Below are 25533 nucleotides of genomic sequence, written 5' to 3'. Positions count from 1 at the left end.
CTGTCCCGCCTCTTGTTTTATGCGGTCCGTGGATGCCGGCGCGGCTGAGAGCCACGCTCGGGGTAGGGGCAGCAGCTCACCCTGGGCTTCGCCCGCCCTTAGGGCATGTGCAGCGCGCACGCCTGTGCCCGTGCGGCCGTGCCCGTGTCCATCTGTGCCCGTGGCTGCGTGTCTGTCACTACGTGTGAGCGTGTCTCTGTGAGAGCAGCAGCCGCGGCCGCACACGCTCCCTGCAGAGCGCGGGGAGCTGTTCCACTGCAGGCATGTGTCAGGGCCGCCGGGACGGGCGCGGACGGAGGGATGCCGAGCCCCCTTCGCCCCCGGCCCCGCTCACCTCCGCCCCTCCCGCTCTGCAGAGGCCCCTTTCCTCCCGCCCACCGCAGCCAGGGCTGCCGGCCGGTGCGCGCCTCCGCCCCGCGGCACTCCTCACGCCGCTTTCCGCGCACCGCTTCCAGCGCGGCTCTCCTCCCGCGCCGGGGGCACCGGGCACACGGGGCACCGGGCACCGCGCCCCCGCTCCCGCTCGCTCCCCGCTCCGCCTCACGGCCCCGCTCCCGCGCGCTCCCGCTCGCTCGCGCGCGCACGAGTGACATCACCCCCGTCCAATCAGCCGCCGCCGCTCCCCGCGCCCGCTCGGCCCCGCTCGGCCCCGGCGGCCCCGCGCGCGGCCGGGGCGGGGGCGCGCGGGCGGCTGTCAGCCCTGCCGAGCGGGCAGGGACGCGCCGAGCCGAGCCGAGCTGAGGCAGGCGCGCCGGCCGGGCAGCGCCGTCCGAGACGTGCCCGGTGCGCAGCGGAGGTGCGGGCGGCGCGGGGTGACAGCCTGACAGCCCGGCCGTGCGGCGGCACTGCGCAGGTAGGGCAGGGCTCGCACCGCAGCGGGCGCCCCCCGCCCGCGCAGCGCAGCGGGGTCCCACGTTCGAGCGGCGCTGGCAGAGCGGCCGTGGGGAGCGGGCACCGCCCCGGCTGGGTCCCCTCAGCGGCGGCGAGTCACAACGTTGCCGGTGCGGCCGGGGGAAGGCGGGGAGCTGGGGCAGGTGCGGGACGGCGGGGCAGCCCGGAGCTCCGCCACGGCCCAGGGTGGAACCCCTCCTTGGCGGCGGCCCCTTCCCGGCCCTTTTTCTGAGCGGGGAGCGGAGCGGAGCGGCGGGGGAAGCCGCCCCCTCCCAGGGAGCCTGCCCGCTGGGCACGGGATTACTCGGCACCCCGGGCTGCCGAAAGTGGGCCGCCTGCCCCGGGTAATCCCCCGGCGAGGGCTGTCCCCGCCGGCCGGGGGCTCGGGGGGGATGCCGGCTGCCGAGGGACCGGGATGCTGCCGCAGGGGACGCCTCGTGCGCCGTTCCTCCCCGTTTCCCACGGCGCACGGATGGATTTTGGCAGCGTGTGTAAAAACGCGTCCGTACCGTGGTCCTGCAGCGCATCGTTTCGGCACCACGGTCTGTGTGCCGGAGCAGCCGCAGCCTTGCGCCGTACGCTGCGTTTTGGGTGTGCTTAGTGGTGACGGGCTAAAAAGGGTGTCGGTTTTTGGTTTGGTTTTTTTTTTTTTTTTCTAGTGCACCTTCTTGCAGTAAAAATGATAGCGTTTCACTCTGTTTCCCCCCTGTAAAATGGTAATAATGCCTTTTTTCAGTGCCGCGTTTCCGTAAGTGTCAGTAATTGGGGGCGGCTGTTGGAACCTGCCGGTGAGGGCAGAAATGCCATTGCTGAGCTCCGCTAAAGGCACCTGGCAGGGCTGAGCCTGCACCTCGGTGAGCGGCTCTTCAGGAATTGCCGCTGCTCTGTGAAGCGCTGTTTAATTCTGCTTATGAAATCTACGGGAGATTATCTATGCAGTTAATCAACTATGCTCCATTTAGTAATGAAAGTAAAGTGTGACCTCGGAGCCGCGAATGTTTTCGAGTGTTACATTCTAGCATGGTCATAGTTATGTAACAATATTATAATAGAGTTATATTAAAGCACATTAAAAAGGGTTTGTTAACGTTTTGAAAAATAAGCCATTATGTAATTACTAGGCTGTACGACTTAGGGAAAAATGCGCCTTTAAAATGCAGCCACCTGTGCAGAGGTGGCTGTATCTAAGAAGGAATTAACAATATGTTACTTAGTTTCACGCTTTTGTATAGAACTGTAAACCACTAAAAAGCATCAGCACAGGCCTTGAAATTACACAAGACAGGGGAAAGCTTTCTGAAATAACTAGAAGTTATAAAAATTCTCAGGTTTTTTTCATCTACCATTAGTAACTTCTAAATGTCCTTGTAGTGCAAATACTGTACAGATCTCTGTGAAAATATGATCTTTGGTCCATATTCTTCTATAAATGATAATGCACCAAAATTTCTTTAATAAGAACTCGCCCTAACATTTATGAAAACTTTTGGTAGTATGAATCTTTTGTTTGGTCGTTTGCATTCAAATATATGTTATATGTTATCAGATGCTCAGGTTTTGTCTTTAGCAATAGTTGACATTATAAAAAAAATAGATCTTTTCTATCTCTAAATTTTGGAAAAATTAAAATAACCTAAGCAAAACACTTCTGTCCTGGTCCATATTTGTATTATCCACAATGCTGTTCTAAACTTGTAAGAGATTTCCAGTTTCACTTTTAAGTGGTGCTAAAATATAATGCAACCTCAACACAACTTCATGGTAATGCAAGAACCTACTTGATTTTATGGAATTTTAAATTGAGTGTCTGTCTTAAACACCTTTTGTAGAGAAATCTCACATTTTTAAGGTATGGAATAAAGAGGTTTTAAGTGCTTTTTTGAGCATGTACTTCTGGTACAGTCTTAATTACATGATCACATACTATTTTTTTTTCTACAGGAATCCTGTCTTTCACTGCATGGGATAGATTGAAATCACTTGAGAGAATTCAGTATTTTTCATTGATCATTGTGTGAGCCCATGATTTATTTATTCAGTGTTACTCAGCTCTGCTTTGAAGACAGAACTGATAACATCTGTGTGAGCTTTGCTAAAGTGCTTATCAGTATGTGATCAGAATGCCCTACAAAGCACTAGTAGTTTATCAAACACTACCTAAGGTGAGACAACACTTCTACAGATGGTGAAGAAAGGCACCAAGAGGGTTAGGTGAAAAGTATTCCCTCATTTTTGGTGTCCAGTCTGGAATTTCTACAGTTCTTGTAAAAATGTTTGCTCAAGTTAAACTTGCTACTTGCTTTTTGTAACAGTCCTGGCTGCTCCACATCTGTGAGTGTGTCTGCAGAGTGAATGGGGAAAAAGAGGAATTTACTGTCAATTACAAACGATGGAAGTTTTAGGTTAAATGGTTTGCTGCATGACAGGAAAGGGAATGAAGGAAACTACAATAGAGAGAGTGTTAGCCATTGAAGTCTTTGTGGCATATGACAGAACCCTGTCCCTTTTTCTTTCTGCAAGCTCAGTTCTTCAGTAGATAAAACAAATCCTACCTGCCTTCGGTTCTGTATCATCTTCAGTGGCAAGGTAACTGAATAAGAAGCACATGTCTACTTAAGTGTGTTGTAAAAAACCAAAAACACTCAAGGAAAGTTAATTGTGGTTGCACAGACAACAGTTTGTCATTTTACACCTTCTGAGTGCTTGATTTAGTAACCTTAAAAATGTTCTTTTGTGTTGTTTGTGAAGTAAAATATGCATACATGTCCCATAAATGTCCTTAAAACCTAGAAAATTAAATTTTAGGGAATTAAAAACAAACAATCAAAGAAGCCAACAAACAACAAACCAAGAAAATGCAGAAAAAATTCAATTCTCTGAGTAAATTTCTTATTGTTTTACTGTATTGGACCTACAGTGGTTACAAAGACAACAGGAAAATTTATTCCTTTGCAAAAAGCTCCTGAACTTTTACCACCATGAGTGATACTATAGGAGTGCAGTCCCTTTCATGTAGAGCAGTGGTAAAACAGAATGGTGTCTCTTGTAGGGCATTTGCTTGGGTAGTGGAAAAGTGGTGCAAGACTGAAGTCCTTTGTACTGAAAGCTTTAGAATGTGTTGTGGTGCATGAGGGCTCTTTTGCAGGACTTCTGCAAGCACGGTCCTTTTCACTTCATCATTTATATGTATCCTAATGACAGCGCCTTTATTGTCCTGTAGCTGGTCTCAGTGTTTTGGGTATTCCTGGTCATGACCATTCCAAATGTTGCTTTTGTATCTCACCCAGTCCTGGCTCCTTGCTTTTTTCCTGTCAGCTTTTCTTCAATTTACTTTCCTTTATTCCTTGGAGCCTCCTCATCCTGATTTGCTATGTCAGCCCAGTCTAGTCTCCTTTCTGCAGTCTCCAGTCACTTTTTCTGTGCTTTTAGCAGACATTGGTCTCAATTTTTATTCTTCTTCAAAGACTGTAAGGTGGCTTTTGTTCTTCTCCACTGAAACAATGCAGTACTTTCTTCTTGGAAGTTGGTTGGTCTTTGTTACATTTTCAGAGATAAATGAAAGAGCATAGAATCATTGAAGCCTGTCTATGCTGATGGCTTCAAGCCATAGTCACAAACATTTTTTGAAGAAAAATTATTGTGGTTTTCCTTTTTAAAAATTGGAATCTTAATTTTTTTTATGTGATGTGTAAGTATATGTTTTATATGCATTGGCAGAAAGCAAGGACCCACAGGACACTTGGACAAATTTGTAAGTAGTAGTGAACTATAGAAATGCCAAGCAACCTCAATAGTCCTATTTATGCAGAGAAATCAGCCATTCTGACTGTAGCATATCCTGTATTCTTACTTAGCTAAGTTTTGCAGGGTTCTGTGCTGGCACATAAAATAATGGATGATTTGGGTTTTGTTTGCATTCATACTAATTTCTTTCATTTTATCTCAAGCATTTGCTACAACCTCTTGAGACAAATACTTACAAAAAGATGATGTAAGCATCTCACTGAATTGAGATCTGGATAAAACTATTGGAGTTACCACTGCTCCATGGTAGTTTTATTTACATAAGGTAGTCTTTTGGATGTGGTAAAATAGTATTTGCAATAACTTAGTGGCTTTTTTGCCTGAAATAAGGGACATGGTTAAGCTATGGTTAGCACTACAGACAGAATAATTAAAGGGATAGAGTATTTTAAAATGAAGAAATATAAATAAACATATTTGACAAGTTCTTTGCCTTTATTTGCCTAATGTTTTTTATAATTGATATATAGTGGACAGATGATATGTTGGTGCCATGCAAATGAGTTAACTTGGAGCACAGAGTTCAGGATTTAGTCATGAGATGTGATCTTTTTTATAGCTTTATTGGAAACATCATGTTTTACTATAGACAATTCAATTCTCTCCAGTTCAGCAGGAGTTGAGTAGAAGCATTACCAGTAGTTATTCCTAGTCAAGCCAATACACAGAGTTGTTAGACATGGACTTGAATTTACTGCTGCATTAGATTCGCATGAAATTGGTTTTCTTTTCCATAAAATATGAGTAATACACTTCATCTTACTAGCTGCTAAATTTAATTTGTTTGTAAAAATCAAAGAGAGATGTTTATATGTTCAGTCGAGCATTGGTTACTCAGAGAAGTTGTGCACTTTCTCTTCTTGAAAGATTTCAAGACTAAAAAATAAAGCCCCCAGTAACCTGACCAAATGTCTTAGCTTTCAGCAGGAGATTGGGCTGCAAACCTCCTGACATCCCTAACAATATGAATTATCCTTTGACATCCCTTTTTCTGACTTGTCTTACAGCATGAAATATCCTATGAGGTTATTCTGTAATTCTCAGGGAGTGAGGGGAGAAAGTCAATATACAGTCTGAACAGTACTTTCTGAACGGGAAAGGATAGCTGTGCCAACAGACAGAATACTCAATGTGTGAATGGAATAATGTTACAGACTGAATTCCCTTTATAGTTTTTATTGGTAATTGTATTTAAATGCACTGCTAGATTTGCTGTGGATTAGTTAGGCTAGATGTTTTATTATAGGTCTGTTTTCAGGGAGATGATAGCAGGATTCAGTAGCTTTGTCAGTTAACACGTTGTAACAAGTTGTAGTTCTTCGTCTTTAAGTTCATGGGAAAAAAGAATTGGGTCTATTAATTCAACTGTTCATTATAAAAATTGTACTTTTCATACAAAATCTCATATTTAAAACCTGAATGCAAATATTTAAAACAAACACTGATGCTGCTAAGTGGAACAGGCTGTTCATGTTGTCTCAATGTTGTTCCTAGTTGTGGTGTTAATCATGTAATTGTTTTGGGAAGGATCAGTGCTTACTCAATGAGGAGGTAAATAGGTGCCTTGTCTTAACCAGAGGGATGGGACAACAGAACAGTGACTGTTTAACACATCAGCTTCAGTGAGATGGGAAGTTTTGTGTTTTCCACCATCAGGACAGAAATTCATGTAATTTGAAGGTGTTGTGTACCGTAAAAACACTGATTTTTTTTTTTTTTTAGGCCCTGCTTATAATTCAGTTAATGTGTGGTGCAGTGGTGAATATGTAACTTTTTGAGAACTGTCTTGATTTTATGAATACCATAAATTAACCTTTCACAAATAGTTTTGTTTTTCACTCTGTCTTTTCTTGAGGTTTTCATTTTTAGGATTCATCAGAGCTTAGCAGAAATAAGCCAGTTTTTTATTTCTTCTGTGAGAAAAGAGAAGCAGTCATATACCTCAGATATTTCTTCATGAAGACTTCCTTCTATATATCTGTTTTTCCAGTTAGAATGCTTTCTTTGAAACTTGGAATAATGCTGACTTTGTTTTGATAAAGACAATCAGTTGTCCTGCCAACCACTCACTGATAAGATCTTAAATAAAGTTAAAAAGACATTATGTGTGTCTGAGTTGTAGAGTAAGACTGTATTTTTCTTTACCAAGTATTATAAGCAAACTTGTAAAAGTGCCTAGAAGGATAACATACCTGTTGATAAGGCTTGCTTTTTCTAGAAGTGTGAGCTCCCTGCTGTTACTAGTAGTACTTTAGAGAAAGCATTGGATTTTTCCACTATAATCATTTTTGAGCAAAGCAAAGAGAAAATAATTAAGATAAATGAGAAAGAGCTGCTAGAAATACCACTTTTTTTGTTTTCTGAATGTCTTTTTCTGAAGATTAAGGTCATTTCTCCTTGTTTATTGCCAGAAGCCCAGCTCCCCTTTCATCAGCAGTCTACAGTTTACTTCTTTTATAGAAATGAACTTTGGAATATTGAACAGCTTCCACTTCAGATTTTCATTATAAAGGAGCTCCCAGGGAGGCCAGCTGCTGTTGAAATAGATCTTGGGAAGCCAGGCATTCTGTAATGCTCCTTTTTTTGCCTTCTTGTTGTCACTTCCTGAACTCTCTTTACTCTGTGCTTTTATTATATCTTGTCCTTCTCACTTTTCTTGACCCTCAAATTTTTCAAAAATTTTTAACGTGTTTTGAAGAAGTATCCAGTTCTGCCACTTAGACTAGGTGTAGCCATGATATCCCTGAAAAATGCATAAACAGGCCATCCCCCAATGGCAGAATTAGTCTGCAACTTTACTGTAATAGGTTGTTTTTGAACTAAAGGTAAAAGTTCAAGACTTACTGCAGTTAAAAATTATGTATGATTTTTGTTTTGATTGCTTTAATTTCTTTATTGACATGAGTACTCTGCAAGTTTTTAAAAACAAGCAAATAAAACCCAAACAAAACCATTGAAAGATAATTATTGGAATGGTGCCAATGCTGACTTCCGTTCTAAACATCTGGGGTGATACTTACACTTTGTTGTTCAAACATTTCCTGTTGCAGTTTTGCATTAGGCGTTGTTAGATGGATTCTTTAGCTCCCTTGGTTGTGGGTTCTTTATTTAGTTGGGGTCTCTTTTTGGTCAGTGTAGGAATAAAGGTTTATTGTCAGAGTTTTAAGGGAATGCTGTATGAGATCTTAATTCCTTTACCTCATCATAGTAGTTCATTGCCTATTTCATTTCTTGGTGTTGATCTGCCCCATTCAAAAGAAGAGTTTTGCAAACTTTATTAATGCATTAACTGAAAAATGCATGTATGAGGTAAGTCCTATAACAACCAATTTACCTGATAATTCTTGTCTTTATAAAAAAAGGTTATAATGTGTAAGTATATAGGCATTTAGATGTTTCCTTTTAAGTAGCTGGTATTTATAAAATAAGAGTCTGGAAAGCACTGGCAAAACGTAATTAAAATTACTAAAAAATTCTTAATGGAAAAAATACTTGACTGTCTTATTTGACACATTGACCTCATCCAGTCACTATTACATTAACTTATATTCATATACTCAAATATATCTGTATCTGTATACAAGATCTTTTCCCCCATGCACTCCTATTTATTTGAAGATAGTGAACTGAAGAAGAAAGTTAAGTACTTTAACATTAATATTTTATTAAATACTCCCAAAAACAAAAGAGAAGTAGATAATCTCAAGTAGGATGATTCTGAAGAACTGAGTTTAGAAGTTACTAATTCCATTATTAAAATGTCAGGGTAAAAACTACTTTTACTTAATTCCATTGTATTATTGAAATGAACAAGTACATTTACTTGGTAGAGGATGCTTTTTATTCTTCTGGGGATCTTCTATCAATATGTGCAAAAAAGGAATCATTACTTAAGGAATTTCTTGGACTGAAGTATTTCTCTCTGTTTCTTCTCGGAAATTTCATGTTGACTATGGAACAGGACCAAGAACAATATAAATTCTCCCTCTGGGATAGTAGAGCCGATAATTGTTTTAAAATTTTAAACAGCTTTTTGTTTTTAAAGTGATGGTGATCTGTGTTTTATTAGCTAAGAATACTTGAGATAACTAAAGGGATTTGAATGAAAAAGACATGATTGCAATTTTATTACCAGCAATTTTTTGGTTCATTTATTATTAGGCTAGGTGATTCCAAAATATGATTTTGGGGCATAAAGGAAAGTGGTATATGCGAGAAATGGGGTTAATTTGTGCTTAACTGTTTAGGTGAAACACAGAAAAAGACAAATTTGATTAAACCAAGTATTTTGTTGTTGTGAAAATGGGAGTTTACTTATCTGCTGCACAGAATGGCAGAGATTGCTACAGAAACCTAAAGGCATAAAGAAAGTTTTGTATTTAAACAGCCTCAGGTTTGTAATAAAGCACAGCTGTTGCCACTTCCGCTCGCATTCTTTTATAGAAATACATTCTGTGGGTTCTCTACAGACCAGCTGACCCAGTCTTAAATGTGGCTGAACCATAAAACCTGTTTTGTCTCATTTCTATGAGATCTTATTTGAAGCATTCAAAAGATAAAAAGGCTTTTTTTTTTTCAGAAGGTTTAAGTCCAGTCAAATGTGATGTTTGTATCTGCAGTTACAGCATCTTCATATAATCCAGACTTTGCCTATGCATATACTGGAAGGAAGCACAGAGTAGCTGCATGGGATTTAATTTTTTTATAAACTAGGACAACTCTGAAAGAAATATACTTCAGTGCATTACCATATACTTATGTATTACCTCAGTTTTATTTACATTCATGTAGCAGGCTTTTGTGACCTACTAAATATTTTTAGCTGATCTTATCCTTGGCAGTGTTGTTAACATAGTATTTAAACTGACAGTGATTAGATAAAGCCTGCAAATAGTCACTAAGGTTTTCCATGTGTGTGTTGTGTGTTTTTTGTTTTTAAAAAGCATCAACAAACCAGTCCCCCAAAACCCAACAAATGTCAAGCACTCTGGTATGGTACAAGTGCCAAGAGAAGAAAGGAGAGTGTGGGAGGGATGTATGTGGTTTTTTGGCCACTGTCAAAAAATTTCTAGAATATCACATAAACCAATGAATACAGGTCAGAATTTACTGTTCTGTCATTATTTAATACTACCAAAGCACCTACATATTTTATATAACAGAATTAATCAGCTTTCAGATATTCTTTCCAGATCAGCTTGAAAGAAAACTGGATTAATATAAGGACAGTGAAGCATACAGAGCACCTTGCAATGCAATTTCTATTCCAGCAGTTTAGTACCTGTCTCTAGACAGCTGTTGTTAAGGTTAGCAGGCTTCTATGTAGAACAGTTTTCATACTTGTGGCTGTCTAAACTAAAGCACTCCAAATATTTAGGATATTCTTGGCCTATTTTTCAAGGACTGTCATGTTTACTGAGATATTAAACTTTTTTTTTATAAGTACTAAGTGCCTTTCTAAAAGGGTAAAGCATTTATTGTGTGGGTACTGGCTAGATACTGTGCTATTTTAATGTGGTGTGCAAGCAGCCAAGGGGCAGATATTCGGCATTTGTCTTGGATCCATTGTAATCTAAGATAATAAAATAATCTAAAAGATAATATGGTTATATGTGTAGCTACTAAATTAAATTTTTGAAATTTTGGTGTGTGTCAAAGTTTTGACACTGGCACAAGGCCAAATGCCCCCATGAAAATACACTTTCTCTGGTGTCTGCTGTGAGATTTTGACCAGGAATAAACAAAGCAGGCTCCCACTTGAAAAAAAGAAAAATTTATTAACTAAACTACAAAAACAATTACTAAACTACACACAAAAGAAAAGAAAACACAAGGAAAATGAAAACCTCACAAAAACACTCTCCTCCTCCTCCCCCCTAAATTCCCAATACGTCTTCCAAAATCACCAATTCTGGGTCCAGCACCACCCTTTAGAATGCTCAAACTTTCAGTTCCTCAAGAGGAGAGGGAGTCCTTCCATGTGTCATGGTGGCCTTTTCCGTCCTTGTTCCGGTGCTCTCACCACCGAACAAGAATCAGGGCTGCTTCCAGGGTTGTCTTTTTAAGGATGCTTTGTTCAGTTCCAGAAAAGCACAGTATCTCACCTTTGGGACATCTATCCCCTCCCATATTTTATATACCCCCTGGGGCCGAGGGGTACCCACACTGAATCTTCTCTGGCACTGGGACATTTCTCCCCCTGGACTCAGTCTCTGTATCTCTCGGAAACATGGCTCTGTCCATGGCTACACGAAAGAGTCCAGCATAAAATGCCACTCCATCTTCCCCATTCTTCCAACACCTCTCACTCTCTCTCCCTCTGGTCCAGACCTTCATCACTTGTCTAGGAAGGGTTAATGTTCTGTGAAGTTTTCATTCTCCAGGAAGGGTTAAAAACTCCTCCGAGCGGCTGGACTCCTGGCTGCACCCCCCCATCTCCTCAGCCGGGCTGCCTGCTGCCAGCACATGTTTACTGAATTTCAAGGTAACAGCACACAAACACAGGCTGCACTCTCTCTCTCTCTCTCTGTCTGTCTCCAAGGGGAGGGGGAGGAACAGGCTGCCCATTGCTTCCCGGCATTTCTTTACTTCTTCCTTCCCCCCTTGGGAGGGCCAGGCCTACCTCTCCCCGGCTGGGCCGCATGGCTTTTCCACTCCCCCCGCCCAGGCAGCAACTGGGCCAGGGGAGAGACCCAACTCCTTCCTGCCGGAAATCCAAAGAGCCCTGCCAAGGGCAGAGCCCTGCTTTTACCTTGTGTTCTCGGAAGTGGATCCACATGCCTAATGGTTTGGCCAGATGGCAATATTCAAATCTGAGCACTCATTGGCCCTATCTACAGCATCCCAGAAATCCTGTTTCCGGGTCAAACCATGACAGTGTGCCAGCAAGGAAATTTCAGTTCAGCTTGATAAAACATAGGCAATCATTCCAAAGAGGCCAGGACCTAATTCTTGCATGTTCTGGGAGAATCTATTGTTAAATATACATTTTCAGTATTTTTTGCTTGTCAGTTATCTTCCTCATCTGAAAGCTTTGTCAGAACACAAAATTCAGAGTTAAAAATAGGTGAATTTAAATGAGAGGACTTTTTGTTAACTCTTAACATTATTCTGTTAACCTTTATCATCCAAATCATCCAAGTTTGGGATTGGACTGAGCTCTCTGTTGAAGATGTTTACCATAGTATAGAATATCAATATTTAGGTGCTGAGAGTAACTTCACAGAACACAGACGTTTGTGCTGCCTCTAAACAATCCTTCAGGATGTAGCTAAGAACTTATGTAAAAAGTGTATTTATTTTTATTTTTTAATCTACAGGGTAATTTTATTGATTCTAACTTCATTATTCCTGTTCTATGGGATCTTTACCTGGGAGTCTTTTATTACATGTAAACTAATGCCAGTGTGGGCATTAGGATGACATTTGAAAACTTACTCTTCCTGAAAAATAGCAAAATTTTCTGTTGCTGGATATATCAATTTGATACATTGTTTGTACCCATGCTTGTCTCCAAATTCGTAGCTCATTAAAACTTGAAAACCAGGCTTTCATCCTGGATTGTTCTTTCATCTTCCCTGGAAGTTCTCTTGATGGGCTGAGAACTTCAGTAGACGTAATTCGCATCTCAGGATCGGGAGTGATGAGAAGCTGGGTCAGAGGAGGCAGTAGCTAACAAGGGCAAACACACATTTCTTAATTTGCCTAGCTGTTCAGTTTTCAGTCTGAAGTTGTTTGCATGAGTTTAAATTCACAACAACAATTTAAAACAAATAGTCTGATTTTGCCCTGCTCTAGATTAGGACTGCTTAAAAATTTGCTGACCATGTTTTCTCAATGCAGTGAGATATAAAAGCAGAAATATTTGTTGCAGGCTTTTAGAAATACTCTCTTACCTTTTACAGACATTTGCAAGTAGTGTTTTGGTTAGATTTTTTTAACATGATTTAATTTGATTTTGTTAATTCTGACTGCAGAAGTGTATGAAAACATTACTGAGTCTCTTTTCTCTCTGTTGGTCTAGTGACAGTTGGCAGGTGCTGGCTCCCAGTGAGAGCTGTGAGTTGCACAGCTTGGTAATTGGCATTGAATTTGAGTAAGGAAATTGCCTCCTTCTCTTATGCTACAATACAGGCTTTCTAAGACAAGTTCTTTCTCTTTTCCTTTTCCTGAGAAAATCAGCCATTATTAAATTTTCTCAAAGAAAAAGGGCTTATATGTGGGCAGCATGAGGAAGAAATACTTGCTCTCTGAATGACTTGTGTCACTAAGAGCCACCAGCTCAGTCTCACCTATATCTCTGAAAACCAGTCTAAGAATGTTTGGAAATTGAAGAAGGTGCTGTTTGGGAAAAACTTCAGGGGTACTTGTGTGAAATTGGTGGCAAAAGATATTGCTGTTACAAGGAAGAAAACTGTTTGTCAGTCTGCAGTTATAGAAAAACGTCTCCTTTCCCTTTCATTAAAAAACAGATTTCTATACTGTGCATCTGAGAATATAATTCTTTACTCTTTCATTTTTCTTTTCTTTATTTTTTTTGTTAGTTTGGATTTTTTTCTTTTTGTGTTGTTTTATTTTTTTAATGGAGCAACAGTGAGTTGTTTTGTGGGATATTACTATTGAGAGATACTTAAAAGTGTATTTTGCTTTGAACAGCTATTGGAGATTGTGTCAGCGTGTATAGGTACAAATCACAGTGTACTTAAAGCCAGAATTACAGAATTCAGAGAAATCTGTCCTTCTGTGGGGCTAGTGGAGTCTCTTCATGCATCAAACAGGACATCTGAGCTGATCATGTCTTGGAGTTTGTAGTACCTTTTCGTCATAGTGAAAGTGTGAAAAACCCATTTATTTGAGTTCATTTTCAGAGACAAGTTGTATAAAGAACAGAATTACATGTTGACAAAATACTTTGTTCTGCAAGTGTTGTAATGCATGTCAAGGTATACAGGAGATTAAGTCCTGATGTCATTTAGAGCATCCAGACATGCTTGTAAATTCTGTTTAAACATGCTTGTAAATTCTTTTTTCCCTGATAAGGGAGTGAGTAAGAGAGCGAGATTCCAGTGAAAATGTATTAGAACAACTTTTATCATTTAAGGTTTTACTGTGACTAGAGTAAGGCTATTATTAAAAGCAGATACTTGCATGGTACATTGCTTATCTTGTGCCACTGTTCCCACACCTGCAGGTGCACACTGTCACAGATGCTGTCACACACAGACACTGTCACACGCACCCTGTCACACACACACAGACCCTGTCACACACACACCCTGTCACACACACACCCTGTCACACACCCTGTCTCACACACACACACACACACACACACACACACACACACCCTGTCACACACACACACACACGTTGTCACACACACGGCCTGTCACACACACCGTCACACACACACTGTCACACACCCTGTCTCTCACACACACACACACACACACACACACACACACCCTGTCACACACACACACACCCTGTCACACACATACACACGCTGTCACACACACACTGTCACACACCCTGTCACACACCCTGTCTCACACACACACACACACACACACACACACACACCCTGTCACACACACACACATGTTGTCACACACACACAGATCCTGTCACACACACACACACACACACACGTTGTCACACACACACACACGTTGTCACACACACGCTGTCACACACACCGTCACACACACGGCCTGTCACACACGCTGTCCCTCCCAGTGTCCCTGTTGGCTCCCAGGGAGCCTCTCTGGTGTGGCAGTGGCCCTGGGCAGGTGTCACAGGGTCCCTGAGCTCCCCCAGCAGCAGGGGCAGTCCCGGTGTCCCTGCGGGTGCGCAGCTGCCACGGGCACCTGGGACGGGGACGGAGCTGCACAGCCCTGGCTGGCACTGACCCGGCCTGGGGGCCTCACACACCTGCCACACGCTCTGGGGCTCATTTCATGTCATGAGAAGGCAACAGGACAATAAATCTCTATAGCCTCTTAGTGTTTGCTAGACACCTTCTCGGGACACATGGTTCCCTTGCTAGTTTGCTCTTTTCTACTGACTTCATGTAGAGAAATTCCCAGCAGCGGGATTTTTATGACAACACAACCCTTGTACAGCTGCTACTGAATTGCAAAACTGCAATGGGATGTCACTCACCTGTGAAATACTTTTCTCAATTTTCTTTCAATCTTCTTGCTATATTTGGAATTGAACTGTAATCAGTTTGAATTTTGAATTTTCATTTTGTATACTAATTTACTTCTGTGGACGTTTTGTTATTTGTTCCACTGCAACCAAGTTCAATTCCATTTTCCAGTTGTTATGAAAATACTAACAAAAAAGTGTCACATCAAATGCATTTCATGATGATTTTATCTAACCTTTTAATGCAATTCCAACACAAATATATTTATTATAACTGAGTGAACTATTTCTGCAGAAGCAGACATCTTTATTTAAAGATTGTTCTAACTATACTGATCATGTAAGTTTCAGTATTTAGATTCAGTGTTTTTTGTTAGCCCAGCATACACTCTGCCTTTGTAATGAGAGCAATATGTCACATTCAAGCCATAAGGAAAAAGGAATGGCCCCCTTCTGATCTGCATGGACCACATCTCTATTTTAAGCAGAGTCTGAGAGACTGCATCAAGCATCCTTAATATTCTCCGGCTTGAATTTCCAATTGAATTTCTTGTGAGTGTTGGGAGGAGATATTGAGCTAGTTTGATTTGTCATTATATAAGATATATAATATTTGTCATTATATATATTATATAATTTGTCATTATGTCCCTGCTTTTTGGTGTTCCTGGGTACTTAGTATTTAATATATCCTTAGATATAGGCTGAATCATAGTGTGATGTTTTAATTTAATTTCTAGATTTTTAAATACCTGAATATTTCATTTGGATCTGAAATGTCCCTTTGAGCATATTGGCTGCAGAGTGTTCACTTGATGGTTTCACTATATGGGGTTGTCTGTTTAAAGTGATGAATAGCTCAGTAAATCTGGAGTCATTCCATACTTTGTAACTTTACAGTAAAGTGGGAATCCCATTAATTCATACAAAAATCTAGTTTAGTGATTCTTTTGGAATCACTAGAATGTATTTTTAAATGGCATATTAATATCACTGAATTTAGCATTAATTTTTTTAAGAACCTGCAAGTAAATTAGACAACTAGATTTAATGAAAATTAAATAAAAGCTGTATTCTCTCAGGGATATAATATTTGTGTCTTATTTTGTGATTTTTTTGTTGGTGTTTTTTTTTTTTTTCTGAGTGATTATGTTAATGTAACTAAATAATTTGAATTTGTCACCACTCTTAATATGCACATGTTATAAACACATATTTGAAAACTTTGGGAAGAACACCCTGATACCGCAACTACTGTCTGAACAGTGCAAATCTCAATGGTCCTTTAATGGCAAGTTCCCTAAACTATATGCCAGTGTAATTTAGCTCCTTTCAGCTGCCTCTGTAGCTGAGTTTAGCTCACAGACATGCAGAGTGTCAGCACATAATCCCCTAAAGACAGTGCTTGTATTTGTTATCTTTCTAGGCACAGTGTTTTATCTCCTGTGAACCCATTTGATATGGGTTTCTGGTCCTTGTATGAGTGATGTACCAAGTAATGCTCTTGTGGATGTTTGCATGGAGAATTGTGAGCATGCTGTTTTTGCTGATGTCCTGTATTTTAGACCAATTTTTTCCCTTTTTCCCCCAGTACTTAAAGCTATGAAAAGGTGTAAGCACAGCAAAAAGTAGAGCAAAGTTTGAATAATTATAGATGCAAAGGAGGAGGAAATATACTGAATTTCATTGCCTGATGACAGGAAGATCTATTTCAGTTTAAATCAATAGGTAATGCTGCAGGGGATTTTTGTTTTGTTTTGGGGTGGGGTTTTTTGCATAGTGGTAGTTTTAGAATGCTTATTATGTTTAATTTGGAGCAAGTTTTATGTTCCTTTTGGGGATTTTGATAGCTGTTCAGACAGCTATCAAAAATATTCTCTGTTGATGTATTCAGACAGATGGTTGTCCCGTACAGTATGTGCAAGGATGTTCTTTTCTCAGGGACTGAACTTCAGCTTTGACTGTTAAGAGTTTGGGATTATGTTCATTTTCCCTCTCGGATTCAGATGCTCATGTAGTCCCTGGAGAGAAGTCTTCTGGTTATCGCTAGAGGCAGTAAATGAAATCTGTAAAATGGAAGAAGTAGGTCATGGTTTACCTTCTGGTTTTGGGTTTATCACCAAGTGGAGCCATAGAAAATTCAATGCATATTGAAACCTCAGGGCATCATTTTTTGATACTGATACTGTCATGAGGAGGAGTTTGACAGGTCACTGATTAAGTATTTGCATGATTGGATTTCATGGGAAAAGAGAAGATGGTGTTTCAACTTGAATTTCTAGTCAAATAGAAGTGAGGGTTGCGTTTGACTTTTCTCCTACTATGTAGATGTGAAACTGATTTCAGTTTTGTCTGTGAAGAATTTGCTTTTTATTAAAGATCACCTTTTTAATGCGTTGGTAAATTCTAGGAAAAATACATTAGAAATCATTTAATAAAGCTGTCACTTTTTACAAATTATTACAGCTTAAGAGACCTCATTTAGAGATCTCTTACAGGAGAGAAAAACCATCCTCAGACTGCTGAAATGATCCCCTGGTAGAGATTTTTTTGTTTATTTGTTGATACAAATAAATGTGAGTGAGCCATCTGAACAACCAGCAGTTGTTCAGATGTCCTGAGGCACAAAGCATGAGTCAAAGCAGATGCATTGTAGAATTAATAAAATATTTTATTTAAATTTTACATTCCTTTTAAGTATTTGTGTGGAAGATGTGGAAATGTTTTCAACCTTTTTTTTTCATAAATGCGAAGGTAATAGGTTTATTATTTCAGCTCCCTAGAAATATATTTCTGTTCTACTGAGAAACTAAATTCTGTTTACAGACTGTGTTGGTGACTTCCTGTAGAATTTAGTAAGAAGTATTATAAAATTGTCTAGAACAACATTAATAAAAACTAGTTGACCAAAAAAAAATTATAATGAGTTATTCCCATCTTTGTCATAGTGATAGTTTAATGTTTCTTTTTAATTTAGGAAGACAAAAGTGTAAGGAAAAGATGATCAGAGAAGTATTTTACAATATGTTTCACATACTAAATTCTTTAGGTATACAAAAGATAGTAGTTATACATTTACTCATTTTAGATAAATTTGAATATATATTATTAATGACTCCAAAATGTAAGTTATTCCAGGTATTATAATTTAGAACTTTTAAGTATTTTGATTTGGTGTTCACCTGCTAATGCATATAACAGTCATACATAAATTGATGTATTTTCAACAGATTATATTTTCATTGAGCAATGAGAGAATTTACTAATATGCACTGGATTTACATGGCCAGGTTTTAGCAGTGAGGGGCCACAGGGCTGGTTCCTGTGAGAAGCTACCAGAAGCTTTCTCTGTGTCTAACAGAGCCAGTGCCAAGTGGCTCCAGGACAGACCTGCCAGTGGCCATGACCAAACCCATCAGCGACTCTTCATTACCCATCTCTGATGTGACTGGTAATAGATTAAGCTGATTCCCCTAAGCTGAGCCTGTTTTTCCTGTGATAGTAATTAGTGAATGATTGCTCCCTTACATTTTTCCATGAGATTTACATTCTGTTTTCTCACCTCTGTCCAGCTGAGGAAGGGACAGGGTCAACCCACCACATAAACTATCTTCAACCAGCTAATTTTCTGTCTAAACATCCAAAGTGATCTTAGAATTAAAAGACAATAATGTAAGGTAAGATTGTTTGAGTTGGAAAAAAAAAGTGTTTGGTTCTTGTGGGAGATTTTTTTGTTTCTGTTTTGGAGATTTGTTTGTTTTTGTTTCATTGGGGTTTATGGTGATTTATTTTTGTTGTGGTGTTTTTTTGTTTTTAAAAAGACTTCTGCATACTTCTTATCTTGTATTCCAGCAGACATAGCAAGCAAACACAGATAACTCCTGTGTTCTGAACCATAAGACAGTGGGTTTGTATTCTTGTTGTTGGTTTTCTTAATTTACATTTTTTGGATATGTGTATCTGAGTTACCACTTCATGCTTGTTACGAAAGTATTATTTTGTCATGCTTTTAAGCCAGAAGTTATTTTAGTTACTAGAATTCATTTATTGCAGTATTAGTGTACTGGTTACAGCAGACAAATGGACATAAATACATAAATTTGGTATTTTTATCAGACATAAATGGCAAGAGTTAAAAATACTGTGCTTCCTAATAAAACTCTGAGCATGACAGTATGATAGCATGCTTTGCTTTGAACTGACCTGCTGTTTTGAATAGTTGGGAAAAATGATACCTTAATATAATTTGCTTTTTTAAAAATAAAAAATTGGATTATGGGGTAAAATCTCATGTTACTGACATTTTCATTTCCTCTTCGGCCTAAGAGTATTTATGATTTGTAGTTACATGATTTCTGTTTCATAATGTAAGCTGTTGATCTGCCTCAAAAAATGGAAGAGTGCAGACTCTGCAGTGGTTTGTTAAATGCTGTTCTGCCACAGACAACTGTCAACAACTGGCTTTAAAATATAGCCCCATTTTCTGGCCTTTCTTGTAGAGTATTTGATGAATCAGTTTTTCCATGTTTTCTTCAGGAAGCTTTTAACCTGAGATTCAGCCTGTCTTTTTTGATCTGCTCTAAGGCACCAGTAAATAGCTTGGACCTGCCTCTTGCCCCGTTGGTAATTCAGGCTATGGGAGGCTAAGAGAAAGCTTTCAAGAGATAAGATGAAATCTGAGAGGTGTTTCAGGAGAGGGCACTCCAGGGGCTTTGTTCCTAAGGAAGATGCCTGTGGGTTCTACATTTTGCTGTAGGAGAGCATAGGGCATATTCCTGGGAAGCTGCTTTAATCTAACATTAAATGAAAGTTTTTCTTCTTCAAAGTAGAGTACTTTAATACTTGTGGAATTCTCAGCTCCTTCAAATGCACCATAAAGCATGTCCTTATAAAAATGGTTGTGTTTTTGTTTTATTAAATATCCTATGTGAGCACAGCATGCTGTTTGTTTCATTCCTGAGTTGTGGTATGTAAACTTTATGCCTTGGCTCCTTCCAGCCGTTCCCTCTGTATGCAGGCTGGCTGGCTGGAGTGCAGGGAAGAGGCACCCAAGCAGGGTGGCCAGGCTGCCAGAGAAACACCAACTACATCTGGAGGAGGGGCTGGACTCTGCTCCTATATGATGCCAAGTGTTTCTGACATGGAATTGCTTCTATTCTTTCAAATTTGTTTCCCTTTCATTATGATGATCTCGTTCAGGTGAAATGAATCTTAACTTGCATGCACCTATTTCCAATTATGGGGTTTTGGGAGGAAATTGAGTGAAAGGAGGTGCAAAGTTAGATACTCAGGCCATGTGGATTTGCCTGATTTTTCCCCTCTGGTCTCAGTGGGTTCAGCCTCTCTCAAGGTTAGAGTGTACACATCCTTGAATTTCCTGTGCTGTGAGCAACAGATAACCAACACTGTTCCAATGGCAGCTTTCCAGTAGTACCATGAAAGAAAAAGTCCTTCAGGGTGAAAACTCTTCTCTAATGGTTGCCATGGAAACAGAGAACTGCATGATTATATGGATTAATATCTCAGCTACATGTAAATGTTCTGCAACCTTCTCTGCCTTATCATTTAGGAGAAACATTACTTCTCTAGGCATTAGTGCTTTAAGCTCCATCATTGCTTAGATTTGGGCCAACCTTTAATGCGGAAAAATAGCTATCTATTTAAATAAATGGTTTGATGTTAGTCCTGCTGGCTGTTCATGAATTTAGTAGACAGCATTGTGTTTCTGTTGTTGTTGCATAAGGTGCATTTTGTAGTTCAATTTAATACAATCAATGCTTCAAATACTGTACTAATATTCAGGGGATATCACTACCTTTTTTTCCTGTCATTGCCCCTGTGACATTCTTGGTAAAAACATTCCTCAAGAATATTCCAGAGGGTCTGTAAAGCAGGAGTTACAGACAAATTGATCATAATTGCCTCAGTGTGCTGCTTGTTATTACTGGAGGCAAATTATTCCAGTGCATTCTGGTCAGGTAGATGAGTCACCGTGCCATGTTGGAACGTCCAATTCTTCTATCCAAGAGAGAATTAATTTTTGTTTTTAAATGTCATGTTAAACTTGACTTCATGTCTACTGGTTTATCTTTAATAAAAGTAGCAACAATTTCAATTTTTAATTACACCAAATTTAATTTTTTTAAAATGCTGTATAACTTCATGACCACTAGCAGCATAGTTACTGATCTTTTAAATGTCTTCATTTCTGTGAAAGCACTAACATGAATGTAACCTTCTAAAGGTAATTTTAGTTTGATCAATTTCTGTGTGGAACAAGATTCTAACATTATATTTCTATTTCATTCTGATGGAGGAATTTTCACTTTGTTTAATAGCAGTGTAAAGGTACTCTTATCCTGAAAGAAAAAAATGCATAAAAAATCATCTCTATTCTTATTTTTCCTATATAAATTTTGCTTTATAATTGGATTTATTTATTTATGTGCTGTCTGGATTTACACTGAAGATTGCAGCATTTCCATTGGCCATGCCAGCTCTTGGCCTGTGCACCCCTCTCCAACAAGATCCTAGTGAGTGAGTCTTTGTGGTTTGGTGCATAATTTGGGTTAAAGTTGAAAGAAATTGCTTCAAGAATCATATAAATTTATTAATTTATTTTTCTTTGCTAGTAACTGAAAACATATCTGAAGTCCCTGTTATACTTATTAGTTTTAATATTCTTCCCGGTTTTGGGTTTTACTGTGGAAAGACCAAAAGGACTGTTTGTTGTGTTTGAAGTGACATATTTTAATTAGAAATTTATTCTCTTGTAACGATGTGACTGTGGATGGAAGTTAATGTTTACAGAGAAGGTAGTCTGGGCCAGACAACAAGCTCCTTTTTATTTTGAGAACAATACATATAGCAGTGGAGTGTACACAGAGCACAATGACTTCAGTGTGAGGGTCCAGATGTGTTGATATGTCTCTAGATAGCTCTATACATCTGGAGATGAACTAGAGATATATATTTCTTAGTTGACAACATTCATTATTTGTAATGACACTGTAGTCAGTAATTAAGTGTTAGCTGCTTTTTCATATGAGCTAAGAATTCATGTTGCCACTCGTATGTGTGCATTCATGTATGCATGTTGTATAAAAATTGCATGCTTATTGTTTCCAGATGCTGTCTAGCTTTAAGGCAATCTCAGCACTGTCAGCCAGAGCATCTCCATTTTTAAGTGTGGTGACTCTACTGAGGCAAGGTGGATGCCAAACAAAGTCAGTGTCAATATGCTGAGACCACACTGAGATACTTTTCAAAATTTTAATGGGCTTTATAGGTAAAGAACATAAATTCTGTGTGGTTAGACTTGCTGCAAATCTGAAATTGTGTGTGCAGCTCCTCTAATGAGCACAAAAAGGTGAGCCTTTGAATATTACCAATGAGAGTAGACAAAAGTTTGAGACCAAAGAAAAATATGAGTTTTTAAGTGGAAGAAAAAAATTAAGTTTCACAAATTGCATCTAGACATTTAGACTCAAGGTGCTATCAATGCTCAGTTAGAATCACAAACTGTTAACTGCAGGATTTTTCAAATACTGGTTCTGCCTAATGTGTAAATGTGTAGAAGTAATATTCAGTCTTCATACCTCTTGCTGGAAATAATCTTAGGAACACTTGATTTGTAACTGTACAATGTTAGTCAGAGGGCTATGTTTAGCTGCTTTTACTGCTAACTTGTTGGAAGGGTTTCTTGCTGAGACATGCAGAAACAATCCTGAGCATAGTTCAGGAGTTAATATGGTCCCAAACCATTTCCCAGGAGAGTTTGTGTCTGCTTGGCTCTATTGTATAAGGTGGCAATAGTGTGGAAATGGCAGTGGAACTCTATGACAGGTAATATGGTTTAGAGCATCTTTAATTTCTAGACTAGACACAGCTGTATAATACAGATTAACTTGAAGACCATACAAAATTTTTAAAAATTCCAAGTATTTCATGCATTGGCCAGATATTTAGCAGAAGTGACATGTTTATGAAGGTCTTTAAAATCTGATTTTGTCGCTATTTTTTTTCCCATCCCTCAGAACAGTATGTTTAATTTTCTCTTCTTTCAGTCTGAAAAACTTCTATTGGTAACTAGGCTCTATATTATTCTACAGAAGGCTTTTGTCTGGGTTTGTTGCCTTATAAATGTGTATGTAATATAATGGGCCATCTGTGATTGCTTCAAGTTAGTGCCTGAGACAGAGAAATATTTTCTCTATTTCCAGACAAAATGCCTGAGCCTGGTACTGTGGATTCATCTGTGCCAACAACCTGTTAATCACATTTTTCTTTGGGATTTTGTTCTGAAGCTGTAGAAAGTTGTAGTGATTCACTGTGGATTGACAGATGACACTAGCAGTTAATCTTTCCCAAGGCAGATCTTCCTGTGAATAGGATAATTTGTTTTCTGATTCAAGAGGAAGAAGTGGTTTTGAGAAAGAAAGTTTCTGAGTTGTACTTGTGCTTCTGACCTAATCACCTCTTTAATTACTCAGTGACACTGCTGAAGTGATTTAGAGGCTCATGGCAAATAGAAAGCATGTGACAAACTCAAATCCATATCACACAAACAGTCATGTCAACAACTTGAGCTGAGTAGTAGAGTTCCAGCACCAGGAGAACTGCAGTGCATACAAGGAATCACTTCAAGAGTAGTCCTTCATGCAAAGAAGATGTGATAGTTGATGTAAGAGACCCTATGCAAGGATGAACAGGGTAGCATAGCAGATCTAACTATACTGATCATGTCCCTTTCAGTGTGTAGATTCAGTGTGTTTCTTGGCCAAGCATACACTCTGCATTTGTAATGAGGGCAAAATGGCACATCCCCAGTTATGATGAAAGAGGAATGGCCACCTTCTGGTCTGCATGGACCACATCTCTATTTTCAGCACAGTCTGAGAGCCTGCATCAAGCATCCTTAATATTCTCCAGCTCGAGTGGAGTGTAATTCACTGAACACATGCTGGTCATAAGATTTGTTTGTGGATAAAATAGGGTTGCTTTTAGTAGTTTAATTCCACTTCAGTTTCTTGTTCTTCCCTCCATGGCCCCACTGCCCCCTTCCCTCAATTCTCTAATTCAGTAATTCAGTTCATTCAGTTAGTTATTTCAAGGTCTGTTATTCATTCTGCTTATGGCTCCTAGAGAACTACAGGTGGTGATCCTTTTGATTTAGGAAGTTGTCATCCTTGTTTTGGGAAAAAAATTCAATACAAACCCAGTCCCATGGAAACTCAGGACAATATAGTGCATAACAACAGGTGCCTTATCTACTGTCAGAAACATTACTGTTAGCACTCATAAACCTGCATGACCTAAGTTTAAATTCACTTAATTGGGTTAATTGCTAAGGAGACAGTCTAGGAGAGTGGGGCTCAACAATAGCTGCAAAATATGCCTGTGCTTCTGAAAAAATTCTTGAGCAATTAACCAACAATTTCTTCCATGTTACCACACTGATGTAACTGTCAACAAGTAAGTATGCTGCAATTATCATTTTGCCCAGATAATGTAAATAGTTTTAGAAATGGTACCATAAAATTAAAATTAGTTTGTTATGAAGGAATGTCTTTTAGCCAAAGCAGATTGGCACTGGTTTTGCCATGAACTAACACTTCTGTTTTGTCTTAATCTCCAGCATAGTAACTGCAGTAACTGGGACAGAGCCACACAGAGGTCTTGGTGGCATACTCTCATGTTAAGGAGGAGACAAGTACTGTTAAGTCGACAGAATTTTGCCTAAGAAAAATTATGGGGAAGCTACAAATTAACATTTTTGGATAACAAGGTTCCAGGCTTTGTTGTTAGTTCATGCAAGCCTCACCCACTAACTGACACCTCTCCATTGTGTATCTGTGGAGTGATGTTATTCTCTTTTCCTGCTCAGTTCAGGGTGAATAATTCCCATATCCCATTAAACTGTTCACCTGTGTTGTGAATTGTACAAATTAGATGTTCATTTGAAAGCAGTGTCAGCATACAAGTATCATAAAGTAGGTCACACTAACTTTTACACTTTTTTAAGGTAAAATGATATTCTAAGGCAATGACCTTGAAGCAAATATTTGAGCAAAAACTACTCAGAAAGGCCTAATTTAACTGGTACTAAAGAAAAAAAATATATTTTAGTCTTGGGGAAATTGTTTCAGAATGTAACATTTATTTTAAGTGAAAGCACTATCATTTAAAACATGTGAAAGACTAGGTGTGCTCATGGAGAATCCCTCAAGGTCCTTAAAATAAGCCGTTTACTCACAACAGATAATGGATGAAAGATGAAAAAGGGTAGGAAATGCAAAGAGGGTAAAAAACAACACAGGCAGCAATGATAGATGTTCTTAGTGTATTAGTTCCTGTCCATTTCATCACCAATTGTACTAGATACCCTTCTTTATTGGTGCAGTGTCAATATTTGATTATTTTGTGAACTGGTTGATGTTTATTGTGCCTTCTGAATTAGGAAGAGGTGTCATAAAAAACCTTAGCCTTGCTATGCATTTAATTTGTGTACCATTTATTGGTGTTCCTGCAGAGCTAAATGTCGTAGTAAAGTGGAACATTACATTACCTAATTAAGTATTTCAGAGGGATATGTGCTAAAAATGAAACTTATAAGTGGCAGCAGTTTGCTCTTCTTAATAGTTCTAAATGTGTAAAATATAGAAGACAACTTCAAGCCTATACTTG

General features: G+C 39.3%; 1 protein-coding gene across 1 annotated transcript in view; it reads left to right on the top strand.

Moving 5' to 3' along the window:
* Nucleotides 1-760: 760 nt before the first annotated feature.
* CNTN1 (contactin 1) overlaps nucleotides 761-25533 on the top strand; it is a 204722-nt gene continuing 179949 nt past the window's right edge. The window contains exon 1 of the mRNA XM_058021885.1: nucleotides 761-853. The gene's annotated coding sequence lies outside the window, so the exon portion shown is untranslated. The remainder of the gene's footprint in view (nucleotides 854-25533) is intronic.

Source organism: Melospiza georgiana, chromosome 4, assembly GCF_028018845.1.
Source record: "Melospiza georgiana isolate bMelGeo1 chromosome 4, bMelGeo1.pri, whole genome shotgun sequence".
In the NCBI taxonomy this organism is placed as follows: domain Eukaryota; kingdom Metazoa; phylum Chordata; class Aves; order Passeriformes; family Passerellidae; genus Melospiza; species Melospiza georgiana.
This window is presented reverse-complemented; position numbering and strand designations above follow the sequence as displayed.